Source organism: Zalophus californianus, chromosome 11, assembly GCF_009762305.2.
Source record: "Zalophus californianus isolate mZalCal1 chromosome 11, mZalCal1.pri.v2, whole genome shotgun sequence".
In the NCBI taxonomy this organism is placed as follows: Eukaryota; Metazoa; Chordata; class Mammalia; order Carnivora; family Otariidae; genus Zalophus; species Zalophus californianus.
Genome location: NC_045605.1, coordinates 27,004,446 through 27,020,909, shown reverse-complemented (window position 1 = coordinate 27,020,909; position 16,464 = coordinate 27,004,446). Strand labels below are relative to the sequence as shown.

Here is a 16,464-nt window from a genome sequence, read left to right as displayed (position 1 = left end):
TAAATTCCATTTTAGTCCCCAAATCCAGTTTGCTCCTTGTTACGCAGATCTGGCTACTGGCATCCTGTCTTTCTTCCTGTGACTATCTTGCTAAGCTTTGGGGCCTTGAGATCTGCAGCCCGGGGTATTCTGCTTGATGCTACCAAACTTCCCTCCAAAGAAATAATGTTCCTCATCCCTCCTCCTTCAATCAAGCTGTGCACCTAGCAAAGGATAGTCAAAACAATAAATACCCCATGTGCATTACTAGACTGCATCTGCACTGGAACCCTACGAGGTAGGAAGCTAGAAGTATACCTCTATTTTACAGATACAGGAATTGGGGCACAGAGAAGTTAAGAAGCCTTTGGCACATGGCTGGTAAATAGCAGAGCCAGTATTTAATCTGAGTCTAGAGCCTGGCCCCTTAAAGACCATACACTGTGACCTCATGACGAATATTTTCAGAGAATGAGTAAAAGAGTTATTTCATGTACCTGATTCTCTGTTACTGTTCTCAGTCAGGAATTGTTGCCAGTTCTGACCCACCAGGCTTTCCTACAGCCATACGCCATGGAATATGAAAATATGTTGTCCTGACATATTAGCTTTTCCCCTAATTCCATTTTCCAGTACTCAGATCTACCCGAAGGACCCTCTTAAAAAACCCCTACCTCCTGCGGTTGGCTAGGCCATGCCTGAATCTAACATGAGATATAACATAAACCTATATTTGAATAATTTGCTTTTTGAACCTAATTATAAGATATTGCATTTTCCCCGTTAAATTCCGTCATCTTAGATTTGGCCCATTCCTGCAGCCTGACAAGATCTTTCTGGATTCGATCACCTGATAAATTTGTTTTTCCTCCCAATCATGTCATCTGCAAATTTGATAAGTGTCATCTTTATGTCTCCATCCAAGTTGCTGATGGAAACGTTTAATGATACAGGACAGAGCCAATGTCCTGTGTATCCTGGCAGCCCACTGCCTGACATTGATCAATTAGTTGTTCAGCACCTGTTGGCTTTAGTGTTCATCCACTTACTAATATACCTAATTTTGCTAGTATTCAGCATAAATTTCTTCATCATTCCAACAAAGCTGTTCCAAAAGGCCTATAAAATGTATTCCTGAAATACCAATTCACTCTGTCTACTACATTTCCCTGGAAGACACTGTCAGAGTAGGAAATGAGGTTTGTTTGACATGCCCTAATATTAATAAATCTAAGACCGTAGGAAATCACTATTAATCCACACTGTGCATTGTAGGAGTCTAAAGAACACCCCCCACCTTCAGCACATTGGTTTCTAAGCTGTCTTTTACAGAGTCCTAGATTTTCCTCGAGGTGCTCCAGAGGCAACTGCAGGGGATGAAGGAGAAACGGAGCAGGCACCCAGCCCCTTCCTTCCGAGCAGCTCCACCATTTTAGATACTATAACAGTGTTCTATTTTAGATCCTTCCTGAAAAAGTGAGATGCAAATTATAATTTGAAAACTATTGCTTTAAAGGAGGAAAGCAATCTGTCTGTCTAGAGTTGTACTTGATTATGCTATATTGACTGGTGCTCGGGACACTCGCTCTGCTAACAAAATCAGGACCCCATTATCCACATTAGCCCTGTGCCTCGCAGAAGTGCTATCAGAGTTGATAGATAGCCTTAGGACAGAACAACTAAGCAAGTCCATTATTGAAATGCACACATCTAAATGCCCAAAAGAATCCTTGTCATTTTTGCCCGAGCGATCTGCTTAGCGGATGTTTCTCCCATCCCCAAACATTTATTGAATGCCTCCTAGTTAGAAGGTATTTTCAAACACATAAATTTCTTCAACGTTTACAACAATCCTAATGAGGGAGATACGATTTTTCCTGTTTATCGATGAGGAAGCTGATACTAAAAAGAAGTTAAGTGAGTTACTTACAATCACCCAGCCAGTAATCAAAAGAGCCAAGATTCAAGCTCAGTTTCGATTGATCCAAAAGTCCTCGAAATTTACCTTTAGGTCTCATGGGGTATTATTATCAGTGCATTGAGATCTAGTATTTTTGAGTGTTGACAATGAGCTAGCCACTGTGCTGAGCGTTTATAAAGATTATCGCCTTTAATCTCACAATAGCCGTACTGTTGGTGATATTATTATGCCCAATTTTGTAGACGAAGATGAAGAACTTCCCCAGGGTGGCACAGAAAGAAATTGGCAGAGCTAAGATTCAAATCCACATAACCTAACTCCAGAGACTGGTGTGAAGAATCATGCTATTATTTATATCAGGGCTCATCTTATTATCAAACCTGACACTAGCAGGTGCCCACTGGCCATTCTTTGAGGGGCCTTGGAAGCTGTAGCTGCTCCTCTGAGCTCTCCTATGTGAATATACTGTTAGAGATGATCTTTTTCTTCTTTTGAGTGAGGCATTGTCTTACATTTAAATGGAAGCAGTCTTTGTCAGTCAGTACAGATTTGCTCTGAAGTAGAGCCTCTCCAAAGTGTCTAGTTGAGAGGAGAACATTGAAGATCGGGGCAGAAAGACAGGTAAGCTTTGATAATCTTAGGGGTGAACAATAGGGCAAAAGCTCAGACGATGGGTGGAGGCAGGTCTGGGCCACAGGCCCCAAGAACTATGGAACCGGGCACTGTAATAGGAGGGGAGAAGGTACTAGGCAGGCTTTACCGTCAGCACATCTAGTTACAGACTAATCCTGGTTCTTTTGAAAAATGACCCCTTAAATATCCACATCCTGCTGTTTTCTCTCGTCTTTTTCCAACTGTGCTGGAGAATAGTTGAAAGGGATTCAAGCCTGTAGAATATGTAGTCAATATGAATAGAACCGCGCTCTGAAGCAGGGGGATTTCGGTGGGGTAGCTGTTATTTATGGTCCAAGGGCTGGGTCCCCCCGCCAATTGGCAGGAGCAGAGTGGAGGGAAGGGAGCACAAATTATAATGGCTCCCCCTTTCCAGCCCATCTTCTTGATATCATGTCGAAGCCTGGCTTTCTGCCGACATATATATTTCTATTGCCTATTGAACACAAGGGAAGATAACAGTCCTGAATAGCATCAGACAAGGAATGAAATGAAATTTTAACCCCGGTAATGTAAGATGCACTGCACTTCTCCTCCTTTTAGAGTATATTTGCCACTTAAGATAATTTGGTTGGAATCCACAGAGTATCCAGTGAGCCAGGAGACAGACAGCAAGAATGTAAAGGTACCAGAGAGAGGCTATGAGTTATTAAGAGAGAGATGTGATCTAAGGGATGGCCTAACCCTAATTTCCTATACTTTGGACTCTTTTAGAAGAGGGAAAAATTAAGCCATCATCCTCATGATCAGCCTCCTGATCACTCAGCCTTGGTCTCACAGCTGAGAAGAGGGGAGGAAGGGAAGTCTCTCTCCACTTCCTAGGGCCATTGGGTTATTTTAATAGCAGCAAGGCTGTACCGGTCACCTGCCCCTCTGCAAAGAGATCCCTGCCTGCCCAGTGGCCTGAGTTCTCTCCGACTCGGAAGAGACCTCAGGCAGCATCGACATCAGTCTGCACTTGGTGCAAGAACATGTTCTTCAGCAGGGTTTCCCAGAATGGTTCCCCAGACCATCAGTTCCTTGGGATGGTCCTTTAAATAAAAGGGGGAAGAGGGCTCTATACTTCACTAGTTTATGAAACCTACCTTCCTCTGATAGATTCACAATGAACTTTGCAAAAAAAAAAAAAAAAAGGCTCTGAGCAGGGGGCGCCTGGGTGGCTCAGATGGTTAAGCATCTGCCTTCGGCTCAGGTCATGATCCCAGGGTCCTAGGATCAGGTCATCATCATCATCATTATTGTTATTATGTAAATTTATTATATTATAATGAATTAGGGAAATAGGGTGAAAGTAGGAGGAACAGGCTGGGGGTTACAGAAAGGTAGGTCCCGATTCAATTGTTGGAACTCCTAAAGTTATAGTGATTTGATAATGAAACAAGGTTATTTCATTAAATATGTTACTAAGTTAGAATGCAGTACTTTATATTATTTCAATTTTTTGTGCATCTGATTGAAAAGAGCAGTACTAAGCATCTTTATACGTTGTGTACTGTGATATAAATAATATCATATATTGTTCTTGAGTTCCAGAAACATCTCAACTGGAAAAGAAAAGAAAATATGCCCATATACCCAAAGACATATACTGTAAGAACACTTTAGGAAAAAAAGTTTTAACGTAATAATGGGATTCCTTCTCCTGAAGCTGTTTAAACCACGTCTGTATAAAAGCCTTCTAGTCTTACCCTAATTTAACCATGTTTTCCTTGCTGCAAACCTTCTCAGAGTCTTTATTTATTATTTATTTTTTTATACAAGCAGGGGGAGCGTCAGGCAGAATGAGAGGGAGAAGCAGGCTCCCTGGGGTTCGATCCCAGGACCCTGGGACCATGACCTGAGCCAAAGGCAGATGCTTAACCATCTGAGCCACCCAGGCGCCCCCTGCTCAGAGCCTTTTTTTTTTTTTTTTTTGCAAAGTTCATTGTGAATCTATCAGAGGAAGGTAGGTTTCATAAACTAGTGAAGTATAGAGCCCTCTTCCCCCTTTTATTTAAGGGACCATCCCAAGGAGCTGATGGTCTGGGGAACCATCCTGGGAAACCCTGCTGAAGAACATGTTCTTGCACCAAGCGCAGATTGATGTCGATGCTGCCTGAGGTCTCTTCCGAGTCGGAGAGAACTCAGGCCCCTGGGCAGGCAGGGATCTCTTTGCAGAGGGGCAGGTGACCGGTACAGCCTTGCTGCTATTAAAATAACCCAATGGCCCTAGGAAGTGGAGAGAGACTTCCCTTCCTCCCCTCTTCTCAGCTGTGAGACCAAGGCTGAGTGATCAGGAGGCTGCTCCCAATGCAAATTTGGAGGAGGTGAAAGGACTTTCTAGAAGGGATATGATTGTTTCCTTTACAAAGTCTAGTCCTCTTTTTTTCTCTCTCATCCAGGACACTCACTATCACAGGAAGGGATCCTAGCAGTTGGTATGTGAATGTAAATATGCACGTGTGTGCATACACATGGACACATACACACCTACTGTCTCACACACACACACACACACACACACACACACACACATACTCGATTGTATTGCTTGGGTCTATCCACGTGGCCCAGCGGGTATACCACAGGTATGGATTCTGAAGTTCCCTCACTCACAATGTATAACCTTGAACAAAACACATCACCAACTCTTCCAGTCTCAGTTTATGCAACATAGAGAGACTACGAATGATCCTTTCTCCCTAGGATGTTGAAAGAAAGGCAGTGGTGGACACGAGGGGGCTTTAAAAAAAATACAGTGCGTGGACACTTGGGGATTGCTTTTGCTCATGTTTCGTGAAAGAGACAACGCAGTAAAATCGTTTCCTAAATCACAGTCCCCGCTGCAGTGGTGCACCTATAAACCAACCAGAATAAAGTCAGCATTTTACCATCACCTGGTTTTCAAGAGGCAGAACTAAACCTGTCTCCCCAAGCACTTTATACAACACTTGCATAATCCAGATATTGGCCACCTAGCTTCCCGCACCCCCAAATCTGAATTCAGCCCTAGCACCCATATGCTGGAGCCATGAGGGGCAAGACATAAAATTTCATGAAAGAAGAAGAAGAAGAAGGAAGAGAACCCACAGGCTTTCATCACGAAGCCGGTATGAATCTGCTGTGGTCTCCTATGACCCTACCATGTTTGGTGACTTAAAGAAACCTCTGGTAATTTGAATGTTCCTAGGCAGAAAATACTTCTGACACTTTAGAAAAAGTCTAGACAAAGGGGTAAGCTCATTCTCATCACCAAAATCCAGAGGTGATTGAGTAGCCTGTCTTCAGATTCTGATTCTTGAAGAAAAAGTTCCCAATATTTTCTTGAAAAAAAAAAAACTATTGGGTATTACTTTAATCAGGAGAGATTTAGGGACCGGATAGTGCTTATGAGACAGAGGGTACTTTTGTTGGCTAAAATAATCTCTATTTTCCTTTCAGTTTCTGCCTGGCAATCTTAGGAGAGGGAGCTGATTTGAAAGAAGGGGCCCTGGCAGAGTTGGGCCAGCCTGGGAGAGTATGAATCTACCAAGCAAGACTTTGAGAAAGGCAGAAATTCTGTTTCAAACCAAAAGATTGGAGGAAACTGAAGTGACTACTTTCGATTGAATTGAGCCCTAACCTGCTGGCTGGGAGTCCCTGCCTTCGTTTTCTTGCCATCTGAACACACCACACAAGCTAATTTATATTGGCTTTCCAGCGTGAGGCACTTTGTGTAAAACATTTCGTCTGTTCCTTTCCACAGTTTTGAAAGGCAGGCATTTTGCAAATGAGCAAACTGGAGCTCAGGGATGCAATGAGAAATTAGCAGAGACAGGACTGAAACCCTGCGTTTCCTGCTTCCAAGGTGACGCTCATGGGTCCAATTTTATTTCTAGTAATGCTAAGAAAGCATCTGGGCGCTAGCCAGAAGGTTGGGATTTACCAGCGGTGCTGAAGCCCTTTTCCAGCAAATCACCAAGCTGGTTGCTGCTCCCTCCTCTTTTTAGGATCCCCGAGCACCCTGGGATGAAGAGTGTGCAAAGGTGGGGTGGTGTTCCCCTGACCAGCTCTAACGGAGATCTTTAGCAGGTCCCGGGCTGTGCACCCCCTCATGCTGGCCCTGGAGGTTGTGGGGGCATGAAAAGTGGGCAAACATGAGGGGGCAGCCCGGGCTGCCCAGGGCTCTGAGCTCTCAGCCAGGTTGCTGACTGGGTGCTAGGAGCTGGCTTCTCATTCCACGTGCGTCTGGGCATGTTCTCCTTCATCAGCAGAAAAGAGTTGGATATCTTGAGACACTGAAGTTTTCATCTTCTCTTGATCGGGCTCTACAGCCATTTAAAAAGCCTTTGCCTGAAAGGGAGAATCGTGTCACACCTTAATAGCCTCATTTCTGGGGCGACGGGGGCTTTTTAAACTCCCCGAGCCTCGGTGCGGATGTCTGAGCTGCTTGCTTTGTTTGTCTCCTATGTATTTCTATTCAGGGAGCTGTCTCAGGGAAGTCTTTCATTGAGCACACAGTCCTCCAAAGGGAAAGAGAAACATGCTGTACATGAACATTCGTGGCAGCTGAAATTTGTCACACGGAAGATCAAAAAACACAGCCAGGTAAAGGAAGACAAAGGGACAGAAGCAGGGATGGGGGAAATGGGAACGCCCAGACTGGATGGGTGGGTTGGAAGGGAAGTGGACACAGTTCAGGTCTGGTATTTATCCCTCTGGAGAAGAACCACGAGCGAGAGCTTTCTTTTGGGGCAAACGTGTCATATTGCTCTGGGGGTCGGAGGGATTGTTGGTTCTGGGATGTACCCACTGTGAGCCCGGGAGCAGGCTGTCTCATACGTTAGGGCACCTCTGATTGGGTCAGGCTGTCCTCCCTAAGAGGGCGGCTGCTCTGCATATGGCCCCACACTGTCTGCCCATCAGGCGGCACACATTCACACACTCACCTGCAAGCCAGGCACTGGGGATGGCTCTTTGTGTTGGCCTGTGTGCATTCGGACGCATGTATTGTCTCTCCACCCTGCCTTTTTTTAAGCAAGAACATGAACAGAATAGAATTGGCCCCCTGGGGCACAGCATGGTTTCTCCAGCCCAGCCCTCTCTGCTGACCATGGTACCGAGAGACATGGTGAGGGAGGGCACGGATAGCTCGAATATCTTGGTTCTCCTCAGAAACTAATTATGGAGCTTCCCTCCCACAGTTGCTTCTTTGCCAAAGTGAATGAGAAGAACGTGTCTGGCTTTGTGCGGGATTTGGTTCCGTTTCCAGCTAGGTGACCTTGGGCAAGATGCTCAAACTTCCTGAAAAGTGTCAGTTTTTTCCCGAGTAAATGAAAACAGGCATAATCCCGACTCTGCAGAACTTTTCTGGATTCATATCAATATATGTAAATCATCAGGTAAAATGCTTGGAGCCACTGCAATGTCATTTCATCAGGATGCTCTCCAAGGAAGGACTCCAGTTACACCATCGATTCCTAACACTTCTCAAAACTATGGCTAATTTGTTCCCCAATAGTCAATACTTAACTGAGCGCCTGACGTGTGTTGGGCATCGTTTGAGGCACTTCTTACAACACCCTGATGAGGCACTACTGGGATCTCTATTTTAAACATCAGTAATTGGAGACACAGAGCAGCTAGGTCACTTGCCCAAGGCCACACAGCAGGACTGGGAGTTCACCAGTGGGAAGGCCATGGCTGCTGCCCACCGCATGTACTGCTACGGGACCTTACTGACTTATTCGGGACCCATCTCCTCTGTTGCCCTGTACGTTCTAGGGGAGGCAAAAACTGCACTGCTCCTGCTCGTTTCTGAGTCTGCTATGCTACATCATAAGCAATCCCATGTATTGACTGAACAATTATCATTTTTATATAATTATTTTAGCCAGCATTTATCCTGGGGGTAAAGGGCACCACAAATTCACAACCTACTAAGGCATTCCTTTAAATGTATTTTAAACCCATTTCTTTCAAGGTTCATGTAGAGCTTCCAGGCTTTAGAATTTTTCCAGAATTTGAAGAAGTCCAGTTCACTCTCCTCTTCAGGCATTTTTGGCGTCTGTCATCTGCCTGCTCTGTGCCCACTCTCTACCCCAAAGGGTCTGAATTGACTTTAGTCAGCACCCTGATCGCTCAAACAATTGTTTCAGTTGCTTTTCCCTGGCCTGCTTCAGGCCAACGCTGTTTTCACTGGGGTGTGCTCAGTCAAGGTCAGTGAGGCTGGGGGCTCAGCTTGATGGGAAAGAAGAATTCTACTGGGATTGAAGGCAAACAGACTCTTCGTCAAGCAAATCAGGGGCACCAGCTGAGAAACGAGGTCAGGCAGATTGAGGGCCTTCCTGCCTGGGCCCCGGCACCCACAGGGTCCTTGGCACCTCGCTGTGGGCCTTGCACTAGCCTGTCCCTCTCACATAGATGTCCTGCCTGCAGGTCTTCACAGAACTGGGTCTTATTCCTTTCAGGCTCTGCTCCCACCACATCCCTTCCGATCTCCTTCCCAGTCCCTCTCCACGTCTTACCCTTCCTGATTTTGTCTGTTGCACTTAGCGCTCTGAGGCTTTATTACTTATTTCTGTTTGTGTGTTTATTTATATCTGTCCTGCTCATTGCTGTGGCTTTCTGCTCAAAGGATGCATGGCATTGAATAGTCATGCAATACATGATGCAGGAATTCAAGGCACAGCTGGTCACACACCTGGATCTATCCCAGCAGGGTGAGCCCCTGGAGATCAGGGGCCATTGGCGACTCATCTTTACTGGCCTCGTACCTCACATGCCTCAAGTGCAAGAAATGCTTCAAGAGAGGAGCGAATGAATAACTGAAACTTTCAGGGTTGGACAGCGAAGGTGGAAGGCAGGGCAATGATGAACTGGGTGGAAAATGGTCAGGCATATCCCCAGAGACCTGTTGGTGACCAGGGATAGAACCAAATAACAAAGAGGGTTTCTGGAAACCAGGGAAGGAGGGGATGAAGAGAGAGTCAAAGAATTCCACCCATTTCATAATTTCCTGGAGAACTTGGGGAAAATGCTAATTCAGATGAATATAGCCTCGGAGGTTTAGATCCAAGAAATTGCAGGAGATTCTTTGCACTTTGCCGTGGGAGGAGCCCTCGGTTAGAAGACTTGAGAGAAAAGATCGGAGAGAAAGGAAAAGTGAGATGGACAGACCAAAGGACTTCTGCGGAGAATGCAAGAACTAACGGAGGGAAAAGCCCAAGCGGCAAGGTGAGCTCGCTTGTGGCTGCCCTGCGCAGGGACCACGGGCCCATGAGAAGTTCGGCTTGTTCTCAGGAGAACGGTCTCTGAGACTGGGAGTGTGAACCTAGGGCCTAAGCCATGAAGGCCTAGGTTTCTTGGAGCTGGAAAAGTGAAAGAGAGAAAAATCTGATCCCTAGGTACAAGTGAGAAGAAATTTCAGTAAATGACAGTAGGAAAACAGGGGGCACCTGAGAAAGGCACATGATGCGCTGACTCATGCCACAACATGGACAAATCCTGAAAATGTGGTGCTCAGTCCGAGGAGCCAGACACAGAGGACCACATATTGTCTGATTCCACAAATCTGAAATGTCTAGAATAGGCATTATTATTGCCTAGTAGTGGATTCATTCAACCAGTAGTTACTGAGCATAGACCAAGTGCTATGCTACACATATTTGTAAGAATTTGGGTCGCTGGGACCTTGGTGACGTTTCATCTCTCCGTGCCCCCCCCAACCATGGCCCGTGCCAGCATTCTCATTTTGGTGGATGAATGGACGGATCCAGGAAACATCTTTGCGAAGTTGTTTGGGGACAGAAACACACATCACTTCAACATTCACCCAATCGAGCTAGTGTAGGATCACATTTGCTTTTTTTTTTTTAAAGATTTTATTTATTTGTTTGACAGAGAGAGAGACAGTGAGAGAGGGAACACAAGCAGGGGGAGTGGGAGAGGGAGAAGCAGGCTTCCCGCGGAGCAGGGAGCCCGATGCGGGGCTCGATCCCAGGACTCTGGGATCATGACCTGAGCTGAAGGCAGACGCGTAAGGACTGAGCCACCCAGGCGCCCCGATCACATTTGCTTTTAGAATGATTATCATTTCTAAAACCAAATAGAGGGCACGTGGGTGGCTCAGTCGTTAAGTGTCTGCCTTAGGATCAGGTCATGATCCCAGAGTCCCTGGGATCGAGCCCCGCATCGGGCTCCCTGCTCCGCGGGAAGCCTGCTTCTCCCTCTCCCACTCCCCCTGCTTGTGTTCCCTCTCTCACTGTCTCTCTCTCTGTCAAACAAATAAATAAAATCTTTAAAAAATATTAATTAAAAAATAAATAAAACCAAATAGAACTTTTTAAAAAACTGTTTAAGGTAAATTTTATTACTCGTGAAATGAAAGGACTATAGGTCAGGTCCTAGCAGCACTTCCAATGAGAGTTTTTTAAGGATTTCGGAGCCAGAGTTCTTTGAAATGCCTGTGATCAGACTCCAGGTTTTTCCTAAGACCCTTACCCCAGCCTGTCCCTTTCCTGCCCCCACCCCAGACCATGTCTCTGGTAATGAGGACATGGCCTGCTCCTTCCTGAGACAGATGGGAGCAGAGCATGAAGCCTTTCTTTTGAACCCTACCCTTCTCGCCAGCTTGGCCCTATCCTCCCCAACCCCCTGCCTTGCTCTGCCCACTGTGAAGGCAGAACTTCAGCTGAGCCATTTTTCCAAATCTAAAATGTGTGGCTTCTCTGAGGAACTGCTCTCACTTCTAAAGCCTCCTCCATTCAAGGTAGTACCTGGCAGGACTTCTAATCACAGGCAATTGATATTCTACTGAGCATCTTCAGAAAATAATCTGCAAACAAGAGGCTGCAGGCTATCAAAGTCTCTTTCTCGCTTCCTCTTCTCCCTCTATCTTTTTTAAAAAAAATACAGCTTACAGCTTAATAAAAATACAACCCAGGCAAGAGCAGGAAACCATAGCACGTTGCCCAACAATATTATCCGTTTAAGGGTTTTATTAATCGGTTTAAAGTTGTACTGCATCTGGCTGAGAGGTGCAATGTGCCTTCCCCCGCCGACAGGACTGTCCATGCATTTCAGGAGTTGGCACTGTTGCCTCAATTAACAGAATGGCCAGGAAAAGAGGGTCAACCTTGCAAAGCTCAAGACTCACACTGTGTGTATGATGAGCTGAGCAGCAGTTTGGTTCTCCTGGTGCATCCCACTTGCACCCAAGCCACACACACACATGCACACGAGCACACACATGCATGCACGCGTGCACACACCATGAGCAGGCACACCAAGACTGCCTCCTGGAAGAAGGAGCACAAAGGTAGAATAAAGGAGTTTCTGATTTGTTTTTATCTCCTTGCTGTTAAGCCATTTGTAATACATTCTGCAGGGAAGACTCGCTAGCTTGCAGGAACAGACAAATGCATCTGTCAATTTAGCGGCATCGTTTGAGCTCAATCAGTGTGGCACTGGAGGAGTCCCCTAAATGTTTAATTTCTTCCAGTACCACAAGTGCTGTGGTAGGTCTTATCAGGATTGTATTGACTGCACAAAATGAGACACGGTGTGGAGCGCTTTTCTTGAAGGGAGAAACATTAGAAGCACACACCAGGCACCCATTTAACACGTTGCTAATAATATCATCTTCTATCGACACCGCATTTTCATTCCTAACCACTTCAGTTTTGTGTGTACACACAGCTTACTCAACCCCTTCTATAACCCAGTGTTTTCTAGCTGGGGGCTGATAGGACTAAAGGTAGAACAGAGGTAAGACTTCCTGAGTATGTAGCTTGCTTGGCATAAGGACCAAGATGTTCCCATGAGAATATCTACTGATAGAGCCCCCACCAAAATACGCCTACGGTTTTGCTGGAACGGAGTAACTCGAGATGACTTCAGCAAGATGCATTAGATCACGTTTATCAGAAGTGATATGCAGAATTCCCATGTGATACAGGGTCCTATACAGATTTCTCAGATTTTTTTTTAGCACGTATGCAAAATAAATCAAATGTATGATGAATTTTTGCTCTAAAAAACGTGGAACATAGAAGTACTTATTGGCTCACATGTTCATTCATTAAATATTTATGGAATGCCAACTAAGGGCCAGGCCCTGATCTCAGTATACTTTTGGACCAGAAGGCGAAGGAGCCATGAAAACAAAACTGCTCCACCCAGCGCGGAGAATGCTGACGAGGGTGTCACCCCCAAGGCACTGTGGTGGCACAGGGGAGGAGGTGACAGGCTCCAACCGCCTGAGGAGGGGGTGGAAGGCAGGGAGCAGACCCAGGAACGTCACTGAGAAGAAGCTTGACCCGAGCCAAGAATATGAGGTGACTTCTTCCAGACAGAAAGTGGAGTTAATGTTACTCCGGGCAGAAAGACAAGCATGAAGAAAGGCACAGAAGAATGGAACATGACACGGTTGGGAAATGAGAAGCGTTTCGTTGAGGCTGGAGGCAGACTTTGAGACGAGATGAGAAATCTGCGGAGAAGTCCATCTGCGGGAAATCGTCACAATGGCCTCAGTGCTGTGGTCAGACAGCTCCTAATCACTCAGAGTCATTGTCCTTCTCACCACACACGCCCTGTCCATGTCACTTGAGATCCCAGAAGGCTCAGAGTTGGTACGTACGTCCCAGAGTGTCACACCCTGCGAGGGTACAAGTTACAGCTAGTAGCAACCCAGCAAAGGGCAGGTCGCTGTGGCCTGCGTAGTATATACATGAGGTGGCCCTAAAGAAAGTGAAGGATTTAAATGACAGAAGGGATGTGTGTGTGTGTGTGTGTGCTTGTGCTCACGCTCATGTGGTAACAATATTCTTGAAAGAGGAATGTGGGATGAAAGACTCAGAGAGGAAACTGAGTATAAAAGTTGGGAGTTGGCAGTGACATCCAGACTAGCTGCACAGGATGAAAGAAAGAGGAAGTGAAAAGCTCTTTTTTTGTTAGTCAGTTTCTTCCTCAGAAAAACAGAATCAACACCAACCTTCGAAATCCAAAAAGCGCGCCCAGACACAAGGGGCTTAAAGTACCGAGGGAAAGCCTTGCATGAATGTCTGCTCGCAGCTCTGAAGCTAATATGCAATTACAGGATCCCCAGAGGAACACAGACTAATGTGACTTTCCACGCAGCCCGAGGTTATAGGGTCAGGGCAAAGCCTGAGGAGCAGTAATATTTCCGCCCCTCAGTAATGCAGCAACCTATGTATTGCAGGCTGTTTGGAGAAATCCTGGGGGTTTGCTGGAAGAGCTGATGAGAACCTTAGCTGGGGGAGCCAGGCGGCCCACGAAACCTCAAGGACAGGAGAAAGAAGGGGGGGGCAATGGCTGTCATTGCCTGCCTGACACTATTTTTATCCCTGAGGAACACAGGAGCCATTGTCTTGAGGGAGGTGGTTCATCTGACACAGTAAATTCGTTTGATGCTTTTAATAGAGAGGGTGCCCAGTTATTTGAAATCAATTCAAGGATGTTGTATGAAGTCTTGTTTCTTAAAAATACTTGGCATTTGGCTTCTATGCTGAGCCACAGAAAGTGTCCAGAGCTGGGCGGCTGGCTGCAGTAAAGGGCAGTCGGTGGAACCCAGTGCAGGGGCGAGGACCCCACGGCACAGGGAGACAGAAAGCACAATCAGCAGAGGTGTTGCCCCGGCCCACCCCAGCTAATGCCTTGACCCCGGGGAGAGGGTGCAAAGAACAGGGACGGGAGAAGGGGCGGGGGGGGGGGTGCAGAGGATACCCAGGAAGATTTTCTTGCAGTCTTCCATCTAGACAACGTCGTCCTTGACAAACGGTACATTTTTTCCCCGCTACCTGGTAAATGACTCGGAATTAAAATTAATATTTTTTTCTTCAGAAAAGAAATAATTATTAGCCTCAACCACAAAATTGGAGTTGAGGCTCCAGTGATATAATAATAATAATTTGCACTCACACGGATTCTTTCAAGCAAAGGTCTCGGAAGCTTTGCCAAACATTAATTAATTAAGCCTTGCAAATTCCCCCCAGGAGGCTACCTACTATTATCTCAGCTTTCCAAATGTGGAAACTGAGTCTCAGGGAGGTGAAAGTGATTTGCCCAAGGTCACTGTGGGAATGAGAAGCAAGATGGAGATGGAAATTGCAAAGGCTGCTCCATGCCCAGAGTTGGGGGAGCTTTGTGCTGCTTCTCCCTCCGGGGCGCTGGGGGGGCTGGGTCTGTGGAGGTGGCAGCAGGGGAGCTGGCTGGCGCCTTAATGCATATGCAGGACTGAAAGAATTTCAGTCCACTAAGCATGTTTAAGGTGGCAGAGAAAGACTCCCCAAACTATCAATTTTCATTTGCAAGACTCAGGCTGCTTGTGACTAGGTAAGGCTCTGCTAAAATTTGGAAACGAACAGGGGGAAGGGGGTAGCTCAGGGAAAACCTGATGATAAAATGCTCTAGGGAGAGCTCCATGGAACATTGTTCATGGGATTATTTATACCTGACCTCTACCTTTAGCTTCTGCGGAGCTGAAAAGTGAGGCGTACAAAGGAAAAGAAGGTGGGGGTGAATTTGAGACAGGGGGAGAGGCCTTCAAGGAGGTCTCCAGGGTGCCTGCTGAATCTCCTGCTTCCATTCACCATGAAATGCCCCCGGATCTGCCTGGCCTCCTCCAGCATGGGGTGGGAAGGCTGTTTGCAGGGGAGAGCAGTGGAAGCCAGCGCCTCTCTGCCTCCACGCCTGGTTTAGCAGCTGACAAACACCATCAGTGAATTCCCCACCCTCTCCCCCACCCTCCCATCTTGGGTGCTGCTGACATATTTTGATATTTCCTCGTGAGATTATACTTCACATAATGGATTTGATTCTTCAATTCTTTCTCTCTTTCCCTCAAAACTCTGCAGCTTCTGAGAGTTTATCTGCTGCAAGATGAATCGCCCAGAGACTCCTGGTGCATCTTTCTTTACACTTCACCTCCCCCACTACGGATGAGAAATAGACTTTTCCCTCATCCATCATAAGTCAGCATGACAGGGCTGTCGTTCCCCAGGCCCAGCTCACTGTATCATCCTTCTCTCTGTCCTGCTTCAGTGCGTGGCCGGCTTGCTTGGGAATAGTCAAGACCCTTTGCAAAAGACTTTAAATGGTAGTAGAACCAGACCCCCAAATAAAAAAAAAATAATAATAATGATAATGATAAGAGGGAAAAATGAATTTAAAAAATAATATAACAGAAAGTGATTTCCAAATTTCTTTTCTCTGTGGGCTATTCTGTTTAAGTAGGATATGGTGAAATTCTAATAAATCGTCTTTTTCCTGACATGTTATCAATCTTCAAACATCCCTAGAGGGTAAAGGGCAAATCCTGAGTTTGCAGGCTGGGGAGACGAGACAAAAGGAAGCGAAGAGGCAAGGTTAGAACGCAAGGCCAGAGGAATTCGGGGAGAGAGAGGCAACGTAGCCATGGCCCCTGTGTGGTGGGAAGAATGAATATAAGAGGGTACCGACAAATAATTCCATCACTCCACCTCCTGCCTGTCTCCCAATGGAAACTGAAAGGAATAAAAATAGATTTAGATTTTAACAGAGGAAAAATCCATTTGTAATGCTGAAGCAAAAGGTCACGGGAGTGGAAGCCGGGAGACCCAGGTTCCAGGCCAAGCTAGGATGAAAATGACTGAAATGAATGTACCTAGTCTTTAGCCTTTGCTGGATAGGGGGCTGGGGGCTCAGGTTCTCATCTCTAAAATGAGGGGGTCCATCTGGAAAACCTTGAAGTTTTTTCCAAATACTACAATTTTCAGGTTTGATTCTTAACAGGGTTCTAGACAAAGTTACCAAGTAGAGTTTAGGAAAGCTGTTATAGTGAAGGTTTTAAAAATCAAAATAAGCCTCCACTGTGGGCAGATTTTGACTAGGGCATCTCTGTGATGTAGGACAAGTGCCGAATGAGCGCAGCTGGT

At 46.1% G+C, this 16,464-nt stretch overlaps 1 protein-coding gene across 2 annotated transcripts in view; it reads right to left on the bottom strand.

Moving 5' to 3' along the window:
• The window catches only part of NTM (neurotrimin), a 948,438-nt gene that overhangs the window by 741,775 nt on the left and 190,199 nt on the right, over positions 1 to 16,464 (bottom strand). The window lies entirely within an intron of this gene.